General features: G+C 42.1%; 1 protein-coding gene across 11 annotated transcripts in view; it reads right to left on the minus strand.

Annotated features, from left to right (window-relative positions):
- The window catches only part of CUNH15orf41 (chromosome unknown C15orf41 homolog), a 232,700-nt gene that overhangs the window by 25,352 nt on the left and 184,943 nt on the right, over positions 1-22,405 (minus strand). Inside the window, exon 11 of one of the 11 annotated variants that reach the window (XR_003848153.1) lies at positions 20,470-20,746. The exons of the other annotated variants lie outside the window; for them this stretch is intronic. The gene's annotated coding sequence lies outside the window, so the exon portion shown is untranslated. The remainder of the gene's footprint in view (positions 1-20,469; positions 20,747-22,405) is intronic. 11 annotated transcript variants of the gene reach the window in all.

A 22,405-nucleotide genomic window follows, 5' to 3' on the forward strand; every position in this document is an offset into this window, starting at 1 on the left:
CTTACATATTGGTTCCCTTGCATATTTGAGTTTATCTCACTTTTAGGAGAGAATTAGAACATGTGAAAATTATACATAGGAACTTCCAAAAAAACTTTCAAACATCATGAAAAAGAAACAAAGGCTCCTCCAATCCTAGCATATGTTTTTTACATAAATCTGCATGCTCCAGTTGATCTGCCCTATTGCTGGTGAATGGCTGGACTGCCCTAATCATCTTCACAAGCACAGTGTACAACTTGTGGTCTGGTTTCTAGCAAGAGAAGTGCACCTCGTTTTGGCTCTCCCCATACTTAGACCTATTTTAGAAAATGAGAGTTTAACTATAGCTTTACACAGTCTTAAAAAGAAAAACTGTTTGCAGCTGCTGATAGGTCCCTGGTGGTATAATGCCCAGAGTACCAGAGGAGAGATTTTATAGTATTGTCCCCACGGATGGCATAGGCAACACTCATATTATAAAAAGTCATTTCTACTTGTCAAACACCATTAGGAAAGGAGGGAAGAGAGGCGATTTCCTGCGATGATCCGAGGCAATGGCAGGCTCTTCCAGTCACTGTTAAAGGCTTCTTTTCTTCTCTAGTGTAATAAACAAATGTTCAGGACAATACCATGTTTGGAACAAGGCAAGTTTATTTTCTTTTTCAAGCCTTTAGCTCAAGAACATAGTCTTATGGGAAATGGCTATTGTAGTATTTACTGTTACTTGATGAAATGTCATCTGACTGAAATACTTGTATAATAAATTATTTCATTCAATAGAGCCATCAGTAGTTTGGTGGCCTTAAAAATACAATTCATGTTATAGTAAATTTCAAAATCTCCAGCTAAAAACTCCTGTATGATTAGTTCCCTATCAATACACACAAATATCCCTTTCTCTCTCCCACTCCCTCCCTCCCTCCCCCTCTCACTCTCCTGGTTTAAAAAAATTATTTACAACTTAAAATGTTATAAACCCCATAAATTCCAGAAATATTATCACCATTTTGCAGTTCAGTATAGAATCATTTTAAATTGAGGTCGAAAATGTGGAATTCTTAGTTAATGTAGGGAATGGCAACTTACTAGGAATGAGTTGGCAGCATTAAAATGTAGTTCCACCCATTTTCTTGTAAAATGTAAACAGCCACTGCTAAGCCTTCTTGCTGATCTAAATGAAAAAAAAAATCTCCCACTTTCCAGAGCTCTGCTATCTTCTGGGGGTTTGTTTTGGCCACACCACTGACGTTTTACAGTGGTGTTTAGGATTTTATCGAAATTTTGCTTATAAATTATGGCAGGTGAGAATTTTATTTTTGGACACTATTTTAAAGCATCTTCAGATAACTGGATACCCCTGACAAGTTAGGGTGGGTAATTACTGGCCTCATGAAAGAAAACAGGCTTCTATTTCTTAATTAGTCTGGTTATAATCCATGACTACTGGGAGTGGAATCCCTTTTGAAGGGAAAACTGTACATTCTGGCTAACACTGTTATTACAAACTTAAAATATTTTCCTCTGAGGAGAAAGTCTTTTGGAGACCTAAGAAATCATTCTGAGGAAGGCTCCAAGCCCATGCTGAGGATACATCTTCAATTTGTCATAAGTTTCACTGGTGTCGGAGATCTTCCTGAGGACAAGGGATGGGGCACATGTGTCTCTATGTTTCTAGCACCAAACCCAGGGCCTGGTAGTCAGGAAGTCCATGCATGCTAGAGAATGAGTAACAAACTGATGTGAGTTTATCTCGTGGTTTAGACCCCTGCATTTATGAAAATCTATCGTTCTGTCGAGAAGTCATTTTCCCCTGCCCACTGAGGCATCCCGCTCCTGTTTCTGTGCTCTGTTGTTGACTGTGGAGGCACAACAGCTTTTATCTGAACATTTACAAGGCTGACATGAATATCTAGGTTATATCTCTTGTTTCTGTTGTTTCCAAATGAGCAACAAAAGTCATCTGGAGAGGAATGAACTGAAGACACATAGTAGATACGTTGGATGTGCAGTGCAAGCTGTGATCTAACAAAGTTCAATGGAGTAGGAAAAGCACTAGAGTAAGTATCTCAAGTCTCTGGGCCTGACCCCAACCCTGCTGGCTATGTGACTTTGGCTGAGTTGCAGAGACTTCCTTGAACTCTTTTTCTTTACCTGTGAATGTGAAGGTTGAAATCTCAGATGATCTCTAAGGCTTCTCTCTTAGCCCTTGGATTTAAAACATTTATTACTATTCTTTTTTTGCTGTTGTTGTTTTGAGACAGGGTCTCCCTGTTGCCTCAGCTGGCCTGGAACTCACTCTGTAGACCAGGCTGGACTTGATCTCACAGAGATCCACCTGCCTCTACTTCCCCACTGCTGGGACTAAAGGTATGCACCATCATGCTCGGTTCCATTTAATTACTATTCCTATCCTTATAAATAAATATGAGTCTTATTGTGTGATTTCCAAATAAAGAGGAGCCTAAAAAAACAAACAAACAACAACAACAACAACAACAACAACAACAAAAAACAGTGTTTCTACCCATTCAAAAGGAATAGCTTTAACTCCCTGTTGTAACATATATTTGAATCGAATGGGATGCATTCGCCAGTTTTATTAGATTAGATGAGTCCTTTCTATTTTCATCAACAGCAGTAAACTGTACACTCGAAAAACATGTGACAACTATTTACCTGTAGTTGCTTTCTGAGCTCTATTGTTAGGCTACCTCTAGAGGTAGGTGATACTCACTGGTCATAATATTGTTGAGAGCCTGAGAGGTGGGAGGTCTCTGGGTCTTCAGAAAGCACATGCAAAATTTTACATATGTGCACCATTATACAGGAGAAAGTGCATGGCTTTAATTAATATTTAATTCAAAATTTTAGGAACCTTAGCTTAAATCATGGCCTAATGTCATTAATTGCTGTGCAATGCCCTTGAAGTCAGACCAAGATTAGATTCCTAGCTCAGTCATTTACTGACTCTCTGACCTTGAGCAGGCTTCAGCTCTCTTATGATTAAAGTAAAGACAACAGTGTCTACTATAGAATAGCTATGAGGCTTAATAAGAGATATGCATGGAATTAATGAAAATAAAACCCACTGGTCCAGAAATTATCTCATAAAAGTACTTAATATGCAACAAATACATTTTATTTTTTGTTTTAGTAAGTGAGCTTAATCATAACTTCTTCAGTTTATCTAAGTCTGCAAAGATATTCACTGGCTGAACGTTTGGTGGTGGAGGAAATTCCCTTTCAAAAGCTTTAGAGAGAAGGCAGGGATAGATGTATGTCTCCAGATGGTAGTTTGTGTAGGATTGGTAGTTTGCATAGGATTCTAAGCATATTCGCTAATTAAATTATACAATAAGTGAGGTTAGCCATTGGCTTAATGATGTTTCACAGTTCTGGTTTATACATAGTATCTCATTTCAAGTAGATTTCCCAACTCAGCTTCCTGAGCTATAGCAAATGTTTAAGCCAAGTATTTATTGCCATGAAGCCACTGAATTTTAAGGAAAAAACTGAGTAAGCTACTTTTGGGTCCTTTCTAATTCTAAGGTTCCACCATTCTTTTCGCCTAAGTGAAGAAATGCCATGGCCCAAGTGGAGGCTGCGCTATGAGCTGACTTTTGCTGTAGGAAGCAGCTTGTGTAAGACAGTAAGCCAACTGCCTGAGCTGGAGATACAGCTAAAGGTCCCATGTAAGCGGGCCCCTCATTTGAGGAACTCAGTCCTTGGGTACTGGCTTTTCCCTAGGCTTGGACTGAAAAGGGCCATGATTCAGGGAGTGGTGGAACACAGCTACGTGGCAGACAAGCCAAAGGAAATGCAGAAATTGACAGCAGAGGGACAACCACGCTGCCTTTAGTGCCTCATCACACTGTGCTCTATGTAAGTCAATCTAGGAAGGAAAAAAGACAAATAGTACAATTTAATTATCTTCCCCCCAGTTAGATTTGGCCCTTATAACTGTTTCTAATTATAGCCTCATGACTTTTACCTGAATTCCTCAAGTGCAAATACTTTCTTTTAAAATGTATTCTCATCATATCTTTAGTGTGATGCAGAAAAGGAATCTCAAATATTTATTTCAGCATTTTATATTTTTATTGGTTTTGTAAACCACTGAAATTGTAGGGTATACTTAGAGTGAGTTGATTCCATATGCAGTAAATCAACTGGAGAACAGACTAGAGAGTTCACATTTACAAAGTGAATCACTACAGCTAAAAATATAACTTCCTCCCCTCCCACCCCAAAAACCTGCCAACATACAAACAACTACCAAATTGCAGTCTGGAGAGATGTGTACTATCTTCCAAGATAAATATGTACAAAGTAAAATGGAGAACCTAAAGGTACTACTGATTAATTCAAAGAAACACCATGAAACGAACAGGTCTCACAGATACTGCTTCCCTGGGGTCAATACGAGGAAAAGAATAAAGCAACTGCTAGGAACATGAATGGGGAAGGAAGCTGCATGAAAATATTTTAAAGGCAACTCAGGAAGGAAAAGTTGTTACCAGAGGATAAAAGACAAGCATCCATTAAAAAGGAGTTTCCACAAGGAAACAATCTTTCAGACAGCTGGTCTGGTCATTATGAACTCACAGCAGTGGTGACAGCATGCACAAGTCCCATGCTAGCTCAAACCCTACAAAATACCAGCATAGACGTGGAGAAGTGGGTAAGAAACCCCAACCCAACCTAAGGAACTTTTGGCAATGGATGGCTGCTGGGAGGAGGAGGGTTAGTCTCTTATAGGGATGGAACTCTTGGTAGGTTAGCCAGGTTCCAGTGGATGGACCCACTGGAGGGACATGTAGACACAAATTAGACTCTATAGGCCATATATTATATATATGAGAGTCCATTAAATTGGACAGGGGGCAGTGGAGGGAGGTTTGGATAGGGGAGGGGATCTAAACACCATGAAATTGTATTAAAATCACAAAATTTTGGGGCTGGAGAGATGGCTCAGTGGTTAAGAACACCGGCTGTTCTTGCAGAAGACCTAGGTTTGAATCCTAGCACCCACATGGTATCTAACAACTGTCTATAACTTCAGTTCCAGGGGATCTGACAGTCTCTTCCATCCTCCACAGGCATTGCATGACACGGGTGCACTTACCTACACGCAGGCAATACACGCATACACATAAAATAAAAGTAATAAAAAATATTTAAGAAAAAATTACAAAATTTCAATTAAAAAATAAAAATAATAAATAAAAAAAGTTTCTAGTTCTATGCAACATCACTAAGAAATGGAGCCACCTTGCCTGTCTCTACAGCCTCTGGCTGCCTCCCAAGTGGCTGTCAGGTCATTCCCTCTTTCCTGACTTCTTGGGGCTTCTCTCTGAGATATTTCTGGGTCTGTCTGCTCAGAGCTCTCTCTCTCTCTCTCTCTCTCTCTCTCTCTCTCTCTCTTTCTCTCTTTTCCTCATTATTGGTTTCTGTAACCAAACCCATGTAGGCAAGACCTTACATATTTAATACAGTGCTCAGAGCTTTCTAAGAGCAGAGAACAGAGGCAAAGGAAAGCTGACTGGGATGAAGCCAGCGACCTTAAAAATTTAAACAGAAAGTGTTAGAGGCCTTAGAATCAGTCCAAGCCAAGCTGGTAGTAACTTGGTATTTGGTATTCAGAATCATGTTTCTGGGCATGTGGAATACTGCAGTCTCTGTACAAGGGACAAAAACATCCTAAAATCAAGTAAGTAAAGACAGAAGGATCACTCTAGCTTTTCTGAGGATTCTAATGCCAATGCTACCCAGTCCAGTTATTGTCAACCAGGCCCACCAAACATCCTAAGAAACCTCAAGCTATAGATTCCCCTGGTTACAATAGAGCTTGGTACACAGCAAGTGCATATTAATGTTTTCTGAATGGTGACAAGATGGCTGAATATGTGTGTGGTCTTGATGGCTGACTAGTTGGCAACCTTGAAATTCAAAATAGGCTTCTGAAAAAAACAGGAGGGCAAGAGTGGAGAAGAATTGCTGCTTTTAGACGTAAAAAGCAATGAAGAGCAACTCTAAAAGGCTTGCTCTCTCTTTTTCTCTCTCTCCCTCTGTGTGTATGTGTACCCGTGGAGGAGCGTGCACACACACTTGGTGTGCAGGTGCATGTGAATGTGGAGGCCAGAAATCAATGTTGGCGTCTTCCTCAGTCCCTTTCCACTTTTTTTCTTTTTCTGTATTGGGGATTGAATCAGGGCCTTGCCATGCTAGAAAGGCACACTTCACAGCACTGTGAGCCCTGCCCTTCCACCTTAGTTTTTGACACAGGGTCTCACACTGGCCTAGAGCTCACAAATATGGCTCCACTGGCTGCCCAGAGAGTTCTGGGCATCCTCCTATCTTTTCCTTTCTAGCACTGCGATTATAGACTATGGAGAAGGGACTGGGGAGGGATTTTCTGCGCCATCTTGGGACAGAAGCCGCAAGCCCGGGAGGAACGCACGCGGTGACTTGGCATGATGGCCTCGGCGCCTCACCAGCGTGGAGGCGAGAGGGGGGCATTTACTGACCTGGGAGGAGATTATGGGCCCAAGATGAGTGGGAGAAAGTTAACCGAGACTGTGGGCTAGCCGTGGGAGCATCTGAAGTGGCAGGCTCCGAGCCCCGGTGCAAGAGTGCTTGTCTCTAAGTTCCCCCATTTACCCCCTCCCTACCTGATAAATTCACATAAAAATATATTATATTGTTTGTCTGATCATGTGAGACCCTGAGAGAACTCTGGTGACATCGTTTTACATGGATTTTGAAGATTCAAACTCAGGTTCTCAAGCTTGTGTGGCAAGCACTTTACTTACCGTGCCATCTCTGTTGTATATTTCTAAACTTAGCTATAAATGTTAAGGTGTCTTTATTCTATTCCCACCCAGGGGTCAATCAATGGGACTGATGGATCCATCAGATACATATTCAGTAAATTTAACATGACTAAAAACATCAACAGGATAGTGATGATCTCTGGTGGTGAATATTTTCCATGTAAATATCAAATTCAGGATAATTTAAAAAATATTACGATGTCAAGATGAAAAGTGAGGCATGAACAATATTGAGACAAAAATGATAAAAATGTCACTTCAGGCAATGGTTTTTGAAATTCAGAGTTTACAAATGTAATAGAAAATTTAAAAATTATTACTAAATGAAAGTGAATTGGCAAAGCAGCCTCCCTCATGTTTTAGAAAAGTTTCAAAATGCTCTAAGATTTTGATTTCATTTAAATGAGGGAAAAAAGACATCACTATGTTGGGGTGATTGACAACTACTTTTAATATAATTAAAATGTGCTCATTTTATCTTTTATTCAGGGAAAGAATTATTTCTCCTGAAGGCTCTGCTGATTTCCCCCCTCCAAACTGGGGCCAGGATTCTATAACCATCCCATGAAATGGGCTTATTTAACTGACTACACACAGTTGAAACAGCAACAGTGGAAAGAGCCGCTCTTTAACATAAAGAATAATTTTATCTTGAAGGCTACAGAGAGGGCACGATTAAAAAGAAAAATACTGTTTTGGCTATATATGACTAAGGATGAGGACTCAGATGAAGAATTTAAAGCAGAAACTCAGAGAATTAGTTTCAAGAGGGCAGAGCTGCTCCTCTCCTCAGAGAAGTCCTAGAAAACGAAAGATCAGGAACCCAGACCCTTCCAAAGGAGTTGGGTCATTCCGGAGGCCTGGTCTGTCACCAGCACCACTGCTCCAGAGTCCATCCCATAGATACCAGGGGACATAGGTGTTCAACTTTTGAGGTGAGCCTGAGGGGCTCGCTGCAGCCCCAAGCTTGGTCAGGCTCTTCAGGAGAATGGGAAACTAGTGAATTAGAAAAGCCACTTCTGTTTCCTTAGAAGTTTAAGAGTTAATCCCTTAGGAATTAAGTAGTGAATTTTGAATAATTGAAACAATGTTTCAAAGTACTACTTGGGCTCCATACCTGGGGGGATAAAAAGAATCAAATTTCTAGGAGCAGTTATTCTTCCTGGTGTGGATTCACAGCATGGATCTAATGGACAGAAGAACCCTAACCTCCCACATCTAAATTAGTGAAAAACCAACTACATAAAATTAATAAGTAAATGTAGGCAGAAACCAAAGGAAAAGAGCAAACTCTTATGCCAAAGTGAAAACCACATAAAATTATAAAGCAGTTTTCTATAAATATCAATGTCACACTTAGGAATTTGGAAAGCAGATAAAATGCTCCTTGACGTACGTTTTATTGCTGTCCCTGCAGGAACATGGCAGCACATAAGATGAGAGAAGGCTGCATGCTGCACTCCACTGCTGTTGGACCAGAGCTCTGGTAGGATAACATTCACCTTTTTGTTTGAAAATAAAGATACATCAAAACTCTGGAGTTGAAAGGTTAAGCGTACTCTCTGTGTAGTTGATAGATGTAGGTCTAATCTAATCAGGGCCTGTCACAGGCATTGATGGCCTGACCCAGGCTTCTGGTTTGCACACGGGTGAGATCTAACCAAGATGTAGGCTCTAGGCCTTTGACCTTCGGGAGACCTTGTCTATGCTGGCTTGAGAGTTCTGCTTAACAGCCGGAGAAAAGCAGAGTTCAAATCAGGAACATGTGCGCTTGCTAACACAACACATGGCTTTGAAATTAAAATGCAACATGATCAAGCGCTTCGGGATATTTTAACAACTAGACGAGAGATTAGAGCTAGATAAAGCTGGGCTTTCGGGTCACTCCTGCTCATTCATGTTTCTTCCCGTTTCTTTGGACTAGACAAATTTAATTTTATTGTATTTCTTAAGAATTTGCTAGAAAAACAAAAGTTTGGTAAGTTATTTCATGGGTGATTGATCTTGGGGAAGTCAGGATGTTGTAGGTTTCTCTGTGACATGTGCCACCTATTAGATAGTTAGCTTTTTCTATTCCAACTGAGCCAAACCAAATTAATTAGAAAGTGGTTTGAATTACAAGCCAAATACAATGAGAGGTAATAAAAACAGAAAATGACACTTAGGTCATCAATAATACTCTTGAGATAATGTGGCATTGATTTTTTTCTTGCTTTCTATGAAAAAGAGCTTTACAAGTTGTCAAATGGACAGTTTAAGCCCGAAGTCTACAGCAGTAGCAACTGCAAGAGTTGTGAACAAGGATTTAGAAGGTGACAGATTTATTTTCTTTTTGGTTTTCTTGGTTTCTTCTAGAAATCGGTGTTTGGAGTATAAGCTGCCCTTATGGTGTATACCTCAACAAGCCTACAAGTCACACAAGTCCTGTATGAGCCAAACTGCCAACAAGTCCACCAATAGAAACTCAGATCAAAGCACAACCAGAGACTCTGGAAACCAAAGAAATCTCCCACCAACATCTCAGTACCTTCTTTTTTCAACAGAGAAAAAAAATATAAAATGTGACAACTCTTCAATGGAAAGCTTTTTATGGCAAATAAAGTTAAATTCTCAGTCCGGTTTATTTCAAAATGCCTGAGGTCCATGAAGAGCAATGGTTTGGATTACTTTTCAAACTCCTGTACAGAAAAACCCGTGGTGAAACATTCACTGCACATCTAAGCAGCTCAAGTCGTGAAGCAGAAGACAAGGCAGCAGTGAATGAGAAGTTGGAGCTTTTCTGTTTTATTCTGGTGGATTTCCAGTCTGTTAACCCTTGGGAAGAGCTGGAGGAAGACCTGAAGTGGACGCCCACGTCTGCAGTTTCCTTAGGCCTCAGTGTGCCTTGCTAGCCCCCAGCACGTATACCTGCTGGTGAGGTATGTGCTGGCAGGTAGGTCAGTCACACCTGGGGCCTCTGACCCCAGGACCGTGGAGAATTTTTCCCTGCTCATATGTACTGCAGAGCAGCCACCCACAGAAACCACTTAGAAATCCCTTCCCAGTTTAACTTGGAGGACCTGACACTCCACACTGTGCTTCTGGTATAAGGTGGCTGCCAGAGGTGCCAAGGGCAGGAGACATCAGCAAGTGGCACAGGTAACTATTTGACTACGTTCTTAAACGACCTTAGCACAATACCTGGGATTACAGAACCTTAAGGGCGTTTCCCTGGCAGGGCAGGCTTTGAAGGTTTAATTGCGGAGTGGATTTGGATAGCAGGCTTTTAATTGAACACATGAATCTGTGGACAGTAGAGTCCAAGCGCCTTGTCAAGGCTTACAACAGTCTGAGGATCCTGCTTCTCAGAAAATTCCCTTTTCACTTCCTTCTGACAAACTCCGATCTAACGAACAGTAATGTCCTGCCATTCAGGCTCCTACACAGTTCTCAGAAGGTGCCAGTTTCTTTGACATTTGCATGTTCTTGTTTTGTTTGGCTTCACTTGATTTTTTTTTTTTTCTCTCTGGAGTTACTTCATCCCTTGTTTTGAGTTTAGTGATGTTTCCTGGGTTAGAATGCCCCAGCTGCTTATGCCAGAATGAAACACCCAGACCTAGAACTCTGCTGTCCAACATGGAAGCCACTAGAAGCTGCACCATTAAAATGTGAACATTATACAGTTCTAACACTGTTTCTTGCAATAGTATTACCTTTTGGGTTAGAGAGGTTATTCTTTCCTATCATAGAAATCAACCTACTCTTTAATTCATGTCTTTCTTCCTTCAACCTAATCCTTTCAGAATTTAGAGACCTAGTAAAACAGATGTCAGCAGAGGTCAGAGGAGGGTGTTCCCAGGATTTAGGGAGAGGACTGGTAAGGGCTACTGTCTGTGTGACACTACAGGACGCAGCATATGATCCATTCCTGCATTCCCTCAGCACGTTTCTTGGAGCCTTACCATGTTAGGTTCAAGGCCAGGCACAATGGTGCCATGGTAGGCAGGACTGAGTTGGTTCTTGCTGATACGAATGTCACTACCTGTCAGCATAATTCAAACCAAAGAGATGGTTAGAGCATAGATGACCCCTGGGGCAAAGCTGCCCTAGATCAGGTGAGGTCCTGAAGGAACAAATAGTAACATATGGGAGGGAATAATATAAGGAAACCACAGGTCCAATCTTTTATCTGAACCCCATGGGCCAGAAGGCTTTGAGACTTGCATTTATCAGATTTAGAAAGTGAAAAATATTGCATGTGATGTCATGCCCATGGTGGGGAACAAAGCAGCATTCTGTCATCACGCAGCCTCATGTTTCTAAAGCTCAACAGAGAACAATTTGCACTAGGAGAAAGTAAGTCCAGTCTCTAAAGACCATCACATGAGTTTTGGTTGGGTTTTGTCACCAATATATTTTGGTGCTACCTTAACTAGAAAGTTAATTTTCAGAGTCTTTTGGGATTTCAGCATTGGAGATAAGGTACTATATATTTCACTTGAAGATCTACGTTAGCAACTCTAGGGTAACTTTTAATGTAGAATCTTGGAAAAGAGAGAACAAGGGGTCTCCAATTCCATCCCTGAAACAAATGCCGTTGAGAGACTTCTTTAAAAAATGTCAATGCACAAGGCCTGCTAAATTTAGCCAGCTGCAGTGTTTGGTTTGTATAAGTCTACCTCTTTACCCTGACTAATTCTTGCGACTGGATAAAATATGGGACACTGAGGCCAGCTGTTGGTCTGAGGAGACCTTGGCCAGGCACTGCTATCTTCAGGCCTGGCTGAAAGCAATGGTCTGGCCTCACTCCAGAGCTATGGTTCCCAGGCCTGGCTGTGCACAGCAATCAGCTGGATGTTTTACAAACCCTAGGCCCACCCTGAGCTACACAAATCAGAATTTTGGAGGGTGAGATCAGATATCGGTGTGCCCATGTATAAAATGTATACAGTTAGGAATATAAAAATCTTGTCATCCTGCACAAATGCTATGCAAGCTCAAACCAGACAAAATCCCAGAACAGACATGGGTAAGAAACCCAACCTAAGGAACTTTTGGCAACTGATGGCTGCCGTGAGTGGGAGAGACAGTCTCTTCCAAGGACTCTTGGTAGGTTAATCAGGCTCCAGTGGATGGATCTACACTTTCGGACATGAGGGGACACAAATCAGACTCTACCAGTCATATTATATATATAATAGAGTACATTAAATTGGGATGAGGCAGTAAGGGGAGATGCAGATAGGGGAGGGGATCTAAATACCATGAAATGAAAACAGCAAAAATTCAATTAAAAAAAAAAAATCTTGTCGCCCTGAATGTGGTATGGAGTGCCCCTGGTTTCCAGTTTTTTCTCAGTGCCTACTCACACTTCCATTTTCCGTAGGGCACCTGTAGCTGGGACTTCCTATCAATGCTCCCTAGTCTCCTGTATCAGTTCTTAAACTGGGCTGCTCATTGGTATCCCTGGAGACTGTTCATCACCGGCCTAGGCCCCAGAGAGGATGATTTGTGGCATCTGGGGCCCAGGTGGAAAGCAGGGACTGTCAAGTGCAGAGTTTGTAACACTGCGCTGGTGACGAGAATTTCATATTTGAAATGGACAGAGTGTCTCTAGGCCAAATACTGAGGTCAAGTGATTGAACTCCACAGACTGCCTCTTTCAGGACGTTAAGACTGGAGTCTCTCTCCTGCCCGTCTTTCTTCTCATTCTTCCTTTTCTATGTTTTTCACTCAACTTCATGTGATCTTTCCTTTTTTTTTCCTGATCAAACCACCATTGCTACTATCAGATAGGCTTCAGTCTTACCTACTAAGTTCCTTAGGATATAGAACCAAAAACAACAGAGTAAAACAGAAAGGAACTAAGGTAAGATGAGTGGAAAGAAACACAAGTAAGAGGAGTTAAAAGTCAAGGGAAAAAAGATGGAGAGTGAAGGAAGTAAGTTTTCTTCAGATAGCTGATGGCACGCTGTGTCCACTTTCTAACAATCCCACAGGGCAGACACCGCCTGCTGTGTCACGGATCTGCAGCTTCTTAGCTGGTGTGTGGAAGAGCACTACTGTTAGGACTGTGTTCCTGGAAGGAAGCACAGCAACTGGGGTGACAGCTATGTTCTGGAGTTAGACCACAGGCTTGGTGGACTGTAGTAACAGTCACGCTCATTAAGGGACCTCATCTTCTTTAGCCCTGTATTTCCCCATCAGTAGAGTGGAGATTAACAGTACCTGTCTGTGATGGCTGAGCTCCATGCCATGGTGTGGGCCACAGTGCCCATTTTTTTAACCTTCACTAATCGAGTCCTTGCTGAAACAGTTATAGATTTGGTTACTATCTGGAAATAGTGACTTTAAGTAAAGCAGATCACCCTCTAGACGGGGGAAATGATCAACCAATCAGTCCCCAGTCTTAAGTACAAAAACAGTATTTCCAGACCAGGAGGAATCCTGCCTCAGAAACGAGGCTTCATTTTCCAGCCTGCAGGCCAACCCTATGATCTTCAGTCGCCAGCTGCCACAACCCAGGCCAACCACCAAGCAAATCTCTCAGTATCATACGCACATAAGCCCAGCTTGGTGGTGCACACCGGTAATCTCAGGCTTCAGGAGACAGAGGCAGAAGGATAGCAAACTTGGGACCAGCCTAGGCTGTCCAGCAAACCCTATCTCCAAGCAAATATATGTACACATGGTTTTGTTTCTTTGGAGGCCACTGACTGATAATACACCACCTTGTGAGGTCAGAAATGTGAACTGCTATCTATTTAGGGTAATGTAAGGCTCACTGCGGTTGATGTCTCCTGATGTTACAGAAGACTGAGGGATAACCCTTCCCTGCATCACACAGCCTTTATCTCCTTTCCACTCTTAATTTTTTATAATGCAGACTAGTTCTCTCCAATTTGCTTTATAGATGGATCAAGAATGTAACAGCTGGATTTAAAGGTCTTCCTAGAAACTCTTCTGTTCCAACCTCAGGATCCTTCTCTTTGACGTGTCTCAGATGTCTTCATTTTCTTCCCTCTCTTTTTCCTGCCATCCCCTCAATCCCCAGCCAAAGCCTGGGTCCTGTCTGCTCTTCCTCCAGAGCTCAGCCATTCTTCATGGAGTCAGCAGGACAGTGGCTACGTTTCACCCATTACTCTGACCATATGGCTCAAGGTGCCAACGAACATTCCTGTGACAATCTGACATAAGCTTGTTTACCACACAGGCCTGGAGACCTGGGCAAAGCCACTTTAGCTGCCCAAGTGAACTTCCCTCTATTTGTCTCGAGAGAGAGGGTGGCCTGAGGCAGGGGGTTGGAAGGGAACAATTACATTTGGAAACAGAAGACTATTCTAGAGGCTAGAGTGGACTCCAGTTCTCCAAAGAGTTTGGGAAGGGGGTCCATTGGGGGAAGAATCAGTCTTTGTACTGTGCTGACTCTGCATTTTACAGCTCAACTCTGTCACATTCACCAAGTTATGACATGAGGCCTAGAGAAGAGGTTAAGGGAGCAGACAGATTAGTGCCAAGACAGACCAAGGCCAGGTCTCCCAAGGCCAAGTCCACTGTATCCTTCCACCATTTCATGCAGCCTTATAAATTTTGGGTGAGAAACAGGATTTTAAAATTATGTTCCTCATAAAACTAGCAATGTTGAAACAGTTGAACCCCTGTAGCCTCCTCAGACTTCCTATGAAAATCCAAAACCCCTGGGATGTGGGACTCTTTGGGGTGGGAGGCAGCAAGGGCAGGTGATGGGAACTGGGCCACAGACTGGTACTTGCAGTGAGTGTAAATTATACAGGATTGTAAATGACTGTCTCTCTTCCTTAGGTGATTTCCTATATAGAAGGTATATCCATAATTCCAAATTCATAGGCCTTCCCAATTATGAACAGTGACCATTTAAATTAGCAGCCCCTCTGTCCTCAGCCTCCTCTTCCAGGTTGCTCACAGTGCTTTCCATCCTACCATCTCTGCAGCAGCACAAGGGACCTACAGACTCACTCTGTACAACTCACAGAAGAAGGTCCCTGAGAATCAAGGGCACCTGGAGAGGGTATTTTAGGAGATTCTGAAGCCCTTGTTGCTTGATATAAGCGAAACCCTGAAGGGTGTTTCACGGGGAGCGAAGCCCTTTTTGCTGGAAAGTGAAATCCCAAAGGGTGAAGGTCCAGTACTTGTGTGAACATTTCCAGGTGGCTTTGCTTCAGTCATTGGAACAGGTGGGAGTATGAGGCCCACCTGCTTCTGTTTGCACAGTGACTAATACATTTATAAACACACAATAAACATTTACCTGTGTCAACTTTCAAAATAGCTCTTTCACAAACAGGACTCAACAGATTGGAAGTTACTGGGTGACTCCATAAAAGGGAATGGAGCTGCAGGCTCAGCAAAGTGGGGCCTGCAGTCCTTCCCAGCAAGACACAAAGGCTGGACCTTGTCAGGTTCTGTCTGACTTACCCAGCACAATACTCCATTTGCATTATATAGGGAGCACAGAATAGGAAGTGACGATGTCATTTCAGACAAACTGCTGAATTATACCACAATGGGAAAGAACTATTTCCAAGAGCCACAGTCTGCTCTGAGTATTATGATTACAGATCCATTTCCTGGTACTGGAAAAGTGGAATATATAGGCACAAGAGAATGAAATTAGACCCATACTATACACAAAAACAACTAAACTTGAGATTAAAGGCTTATATTAGATCTAAAACTACAATGCCCCACCCCCATCACTGGAAGAAAGCACAGGGGAAAGACTTTCTCATGGTTTCGACAGTGATTTCTTTGACGTGGTACCAGAAGCATATGCAACCAAACAGAAATCAAACTGAAAAGCTTCTGTACAGCTAGGAAACGTGATGGAAAGGTGACCGTCAAGTGGGAGACTGTATTGGCCAACCACAGATACCCGATACTGTGGCTTGGATAAGTGTGTCTAATAGTCCATGTGTTAAAGGCTTAGTCACCAGCCTGTGGTGTCCTGGAAAGTGGTGGGACCTTTTAGAGGTGGGGTTTAGGAAGTTAGGATGATAGGGTGTGCCCTTGAAAGAACTCTTGGGAACCAATACTTTTCCATCTTTCTTCATTTCTCAGTCACTATGAGGAAGTCAGGCCCCCTCTGCTGCATACAATTGCCATGCTGTACTGTGCCATCACAGGCCCAAAACAACAGGGTTAAGATACCATAGTCTGCAACCATGAGTCAAAATAAACCTTTTGCCTTACTAAGCTGGCTACCTCAGGAATTTTGTCAGTGTAATACAAAGCTGATGAACAACTCCGATAAAGGATTACTAGCCAAAATATATTAAGAACTTTTTTATATTAAAAAACAAGATAACTCAGTGAAAGGATAGGCAAAAGAGGTGTGTGTGTGTGTGTGTGTGTGTGTGTGTGTACATGTATGTTGTGCATACTTTGTGCCTGTTGGGATATAACCTAACATCCATGAGAGGCTCTTTGACCACTCTGAATCATACTATGTATAAGAGCTGGTGAGGATGTAAAGAAATGGGAAAGCTTGTACGTTGTTGGTAGAAATGTACAATGGTACAGTCCCTATGGAAACCAGAGGTTCCTAAGAATACGAGAAATATTACCATGGTATGTTCCAGCTACCCAAAATAACTCATTAGGATCTCGAAGAGATAACTGTTCTTTATATTCAGCAGTAATAGTCACAACAGTAATTTAAATATTCATTGATGGATAATGCATAAAGAAAAATGTGATACTTGAGCACAATGGAACATCATTATATTGGTTACTTTTCTGTTTCTGTGATAAAACATCATGACCAAGGCAACAGGAAGAATTTATTTGGTTTACAGTTCTAGAGGGGTAAGAGTCCATCATGGTGGAAGCAGGGGGCCAGAGCAGAAAGCTGAGCACTCACATCTTCGAGCAGGCACAGGAAGCAGAGAGAGCCACACTGGAAGTAAGTATGGCTGTATATTCTTGAAGCCCACTCCCAGTGATATGCTTTCTCCAGCAAGGCCACATCTTCTAAGAGTTCCATGATCCTTCCTAAACAGTGCCATGAACTGGGGACCAAGTGTCCAAACAACTGGAGCCTATGGGGGACTGATTCAAAACCCCACAATCATTTTAATTTTTACAAGAAGAAAATCCTGCCACAAGAAACAGTGTGGGTAAAAGTAGAGAACATTACACTAAACCAGTCAGAACAGAAAAAAAAATACTGAATGATTCTACTTTATGATTCTACAAATTTAGAGAAGCAAAAAGTAGAGGGTCTGTAGAGCTGGCTCAGAGGTTCACAGTGCGTTCTGCTTTCCCAGAGGTCCAAATTCAGTTCCCATCACCCATGTCTGCTGGCTCACAACCACCTGTAACTCATGCTCCAGGGGATCTAATGCCCTCTTCTGGTCTCCTGGTACCTGCACACATGTGGCATGCACACACACACACAGACACACACAGACACAGACACACAGACACACAGACACATACCTCTATGAGAAGCAGAGTAGAATGCTGGTGGTAGCAGCAGAGGCTGGGAGGCAGGAGATGTGATAGGGTCTTGTTTAAAGATCATGAGGCTTGAGATATACAAGAGGAAGAAATTCTTGTCTCTGCTGTGCAAGAGACTGTCTATGCTGAACAGTACAGACTTGCAAATTTACATTATGTCAGGAGGGTACATCTATGGTTAAAAATAACCTCCAAGTCAAAGGAGCGTGAGGAAATTTTTACAGGAAATGGTTATGCCTGTTATTATGATGGTCTCACAGCTGTATACTTGTTTAAACTCTTTGCATTGGCTACATTTAACATGTACGAAGTTTTGTGTACCACTCATACCTCAATAAAGATCTTAAAAATATAGATTCATTTGCAAATCTCAGAATCTAAGAACAAGAAAAATAATCAGTCCTCTTAAATTCCCTGCAAATGAATAAAGACAAAGTAAGATTCCACCTTAATTATGTTTAATGTCAAATGGCTTCAGAAGATGAAGGAAGACAGCAGGGCTGAAAACGAGCTCCAGCTTCAGTTGTGGCTCTTGTTCCTAAAATGAGTTCCTTCAGTTGTAGACCTGCCCCCTCCCCCAATTCACACCTCACTCACCTACTGCATTGGCTACATGCCCTGATGTAAATGAACTAAAATCATAATGGCATTGACTTAAACAAGATATATTTCTCTAGGTGCAAATTACTCTCAAAGGGCAGGAGTCCTAGGTTGTCATGGTAACTTCACAGTCAATAGGGACCAAGATTCCTATTTTATTTTTTAAAAATATTTTATTTATTATTTTTATATGTGTATGAGTATATTGTCTGCATGTATGTAAGTGCACCTGTGTCATGCAATGCCCATGGAGGTCAGAAGAAGGCATCAGATTCCCCTGGAACTGGAGTTATGGAGGTTGTTAGCCACTATGTGGGTGCTGGAAATAGATCCCAGGTCCCCTGCAAGAGCAGTCAGTGCTCTTAACCACTGAGCCATCTCTCCAGCCCCAAGATTCCTATCTTATATTCTGCCATTTCAGCATATCATTTTTTTTCTCAGCCAAAGATGGCTACTAGAGTACGAACCTCAAGCCAACGTTCCTGTCAGCAACAATTGGCAAAGGAGTACTACAAAAGCTGCACTGGACTCTTCAACCTATGTATGTTCTAGAGACCAGAAGATACCTACAAGATATACCTTTCTGCAAGAGGAGTTAGGATTGCTATTTTGGCTATGTCCTGTCCATGGAAGGAAGATGTGGAGAACGGATATCAGGCTTGGCTTGTGGTTTCTGTTATAGACACCTGTGATGCTAGGATAGGATTAATGAGATGAATGGTGTGCAGAAGGAAACATTTGCTCTGGATGCAGGTGGCAGCTTCACATGGGGATGGGGGTAAGGGGTGAATGAACAAAACTATTCTATGCCATCGGTGAATGCACACCATTTTTTTTTTCTTTTACAATGCATCCCATTACTTTCTCTTGTCTAGCAAATACCTTGAAGAAAGGAACAAAAGCTCTGAGGACTAGAAGGGAGAGAACAAATGTACGTGTGTGCAATTATCTTTGTCTATAGTTGTTGAGACATTCCTGGACAACTGGATGAGTCTTCTGGCATCATGAGAACAATTTTCTAAATGAATCTTGAAAAGGAAAAAACTGAATTATCATGAAAAGTCACAAGATGCAGAAAACACAGGTGCTATAGTTTCATGTATTGCTAACAGCAGATTTCAAAACCAGAAAAGCACAGAGAGAAGCAGAAGTGGTGACTGGAGCTTAGCCCACAGGGACTTCTGGATTTGATGGTTTTGCTACCTGATAATGCTGGCTAAACAAGCTCACAGATTAGAGCCTTTCTCTGGGTGTGTAGCCAAAAGGATTCCTTCCTTAACCCTCTATGTTTTCTTGTCTGAGGTCTGGGTGCCTGGATTTATTTACTGGATTGATTTCTTGGACTTGTGGGATATTCTCATGCAGAGAAAGAATCCTGGAAGTCACCATGCCTACACAGGATGTACCTGAATATACATCCTCCATATATATACATATTCCATATATATATATATTCCATACATCATCCTTACTGCCAACCTACACAGGGCCACCTGGAAGCCACAGCTGCTTTAAGGGGGTACCTAAACCAGGGATAAGCTCATTGTGGGTGGAACCAGCTGTGCACTCTGCCTGAAATTGAGTGGTACTTCACAGAGAGAAACACAAACTTTCAAGGTAAGTGGGAACTCCTTCAAGCCTTGATGTGACCTCCCAAGCTCTTTAGCCACATGTGGATAGAAAGTGGTGCTCCCTTGTCAAAGGGGACATTCTGATATAGTGTCTCACCACTACATGGCGGGGGTAAGATGATGACAGAAAAGTTGGATTCAGTGTATTGACATTCAGAGAGTCCCCGTAAACTGAAGGGATGGTATGTGCTCTGATGAGGCCTTGAAATTCTTTAACAAGAAGTATAGCCTTGCTGTTGTGGGGAACCACCCCCCACCTTTTTTTTTTTTTTTAAACAGAAGTCAATTGGGTATAATCTTGAATCTTACTGAGTATGGTCAGAAATATAAGAAAGAACTGTAAAGGCAAAATTCTTGCACAAATTGCATAACTGAAAACTACTGGATTATGTGAAGCTAGAAGAGTCAGTTTTACAAAGATGTACAAAGAAATCTTATAGACCATAACTACTTATAGATTCCAGTGATCCCCAAGAAAGGTTCACTACCTGAGTACAAAGCTTTTCTAAGGAATCCCTTATCACGAAACCCTTGAAAGCTCAAAAACAAGAGTTTAGAAATGGGCTGGAGGGAGGTGAATGAAAAGCAATCACGGTTTAGGGAGGTTTTCCTGCTGACTGAAGCTTGTTCATTGAGTCGTAAATGTTCAAATCCTTAATTTATAGTCTGAGCATTTAAAACTTACTCTGAGAGGAGCCTCAGGTAGGTCCTATTAGTGCTCCACATGCTGGTTGCAATGGGCTTCCAAGTCCAGATGGGGAGCTCAGCACCACTGACAACACTATTTCAGTGTCTAAAGAAGTTCATGTTCTCAACTGCTATCAAATCCATAAAATGTATTAGGGCCACTTGCAACTGGTAACAATGATTATATTCCCAGTGGAAGTGGCAGGTTTCTTTAAGAAACAAAAACCCAGTCTTTCATCATATCAGTACACAGCACTCACAGTTAGCGCACAGAAGGTTGCTCAGAATTCCTCCTAGAGTAAGAGGCGAACAGGAGAGACAGCTGGCTGGAGCATCCATCTAGCTGGTTGTATGCAGACAGGACTGCGAGAAAGAGCATGGTGGGCTTCTGTGGGAGTTACAACAGAATGGGTCTGCCTATGGAGCATCTGCCAGTGTCAGTGCCGGGCCAACTTCAGGAATTTCCCTTCTTGACTTCACGACAGGTCCCCTTGAAGTGTAGTAATGAAAGCATTTCTCTCGACTTCCTCCCTTTGGCTTGTGGCAGCAAAGAAGAAAAGACTGTATCATGTGCGGGCTGATGAAAACTTGCATTTCTGTACACTGTCACCAGATGATTAGGAGGAGAAATGCTAAATGCCCTCAAGAAAGCCCTGGGATGCTATATGGAAATCTGAGGTAAGAAGAGCCAGTAAGGTCTGTGACAATATTAAGCCAGTTACCAGAAATGAAGCAATTATATGTGTGATGGAAACAATCTATAATGACAGCTCTCACAGGCATAGGAGAGAGGGCAGAGACCACTTGGGAGAATCTGAACTATCCAGTGTCCCGAGAGATGTGCAACCCATTCCAGAGCGCCAGGGTCAGAGGACATGGAATTATAAAAGAGACTGAAGGACTGTATCATACAACTTTCTAATTACAAGTGCCTTAGCTCTTAGATGAGCCTCGTGAAGGCAGACCTTACAAAATGACTGACGGCAAGCAACCACAGTGAGATGCAGGCACACTGAGCAGAAACAAGTAACAAAGACTGTCTATTAAGTGATGAAAACTAGTTTGGGCCAGGGTGCCAAGAAATGGGCATATGACAGTGCCACAGCCTTTCTGTAAGAGGTGATTTAGTCATATGTATCAACAGCCTGAAAACTCTGTGGTCTTTTGACTTGGGGTATTTATTCTCTAGATTATCCTAAAGAAATATTTATGATGTAAAGAGAAACTTAAGGAAATCTTAATCATCTGGGGAGATGGCTCAGCCAGTAACATGTTTGCATGAGGACCTGGGTTTAGATCCCTGACATCCACATAAGAATCCAGATAAGGTGGTGCATGTTTGTAACTCTAGCATGGGGAAGCAGAGACAGGAGGATTCTGGGGCTCCCTGGTCAGCCAGTCTTGTCAATCGGTGAGTTCTAGATTCAGTGAGTGCTCCTGTCTCAAAGTATAAGGTGGAGAGTGATAGAGGAAAACACCTGATGTTGACCTCTGGCCTTCACATGTGCATGTGTATACCCACATGTATACATACACACACACACACACACACACACACACACACACACACACACACATACACCAACACACACAAAAATAAAAAATAAAGAAAAATAACAAATAATGAGCCAGGTGTGGTGGTGTATACCTTTAATTCCAGCACTCAGGAGGCAGAGACAGGTAGATCTCTGTGACAGCAAGGCCAGCTTGGTTTACATAGTGAGTTCCAGATCAGCCAGGGCTATATAGTGAGATTCTGTCTTAAACCAACCAACCAACCAACCATCCAACCAACTAAACAACCAACCAACCTGGGCTGGAGAGATGGCTCAGTGGTTAAGAGTACTGGCTGCTCTTGCAGAGGACCTGGGTTTGATTCCCAGCAATCACATGGCAGCTAACAACTGTCTGTAACTCCAGTTCCAGGGGAATCCAACACCTTCTTCTGACCTCTGTGGGCATTGCATGGCACGGTTGCACTTATATACACATAGAATAAAAAATAACTTAAAAACCCCAAACCAAAAACCCAAACCAAAATAAACGAAGCATTAGTAATAACAACAACTAACATTTACTGGGAGCTTATATATGAAAAAGAAAAAGCTTTTCCAGATGCTGATGCAGGCTTCAGGTGGAGAGAAAGGCTTGAAACAAAACCACTTAAAACACTGCACAGGCAAATGCATGCTTTTA

This window comes from Nannospalax galili, unplaced genomic scaffold, assembly GCF_000622305.1.
Source record: "Nannospalax galili isolate Female #2095 unplaced genomic scaffold, S.galili_v1.0 scaffold629, whole genome shotgun sequence".
Classification (NCBI taxonomy): domain Eukaryota; kingdom Metazoa; phylum Chordata; class Mammalia; order Rodentia; family Spalacidae; genus Nannospalax; species Nannospalax galili.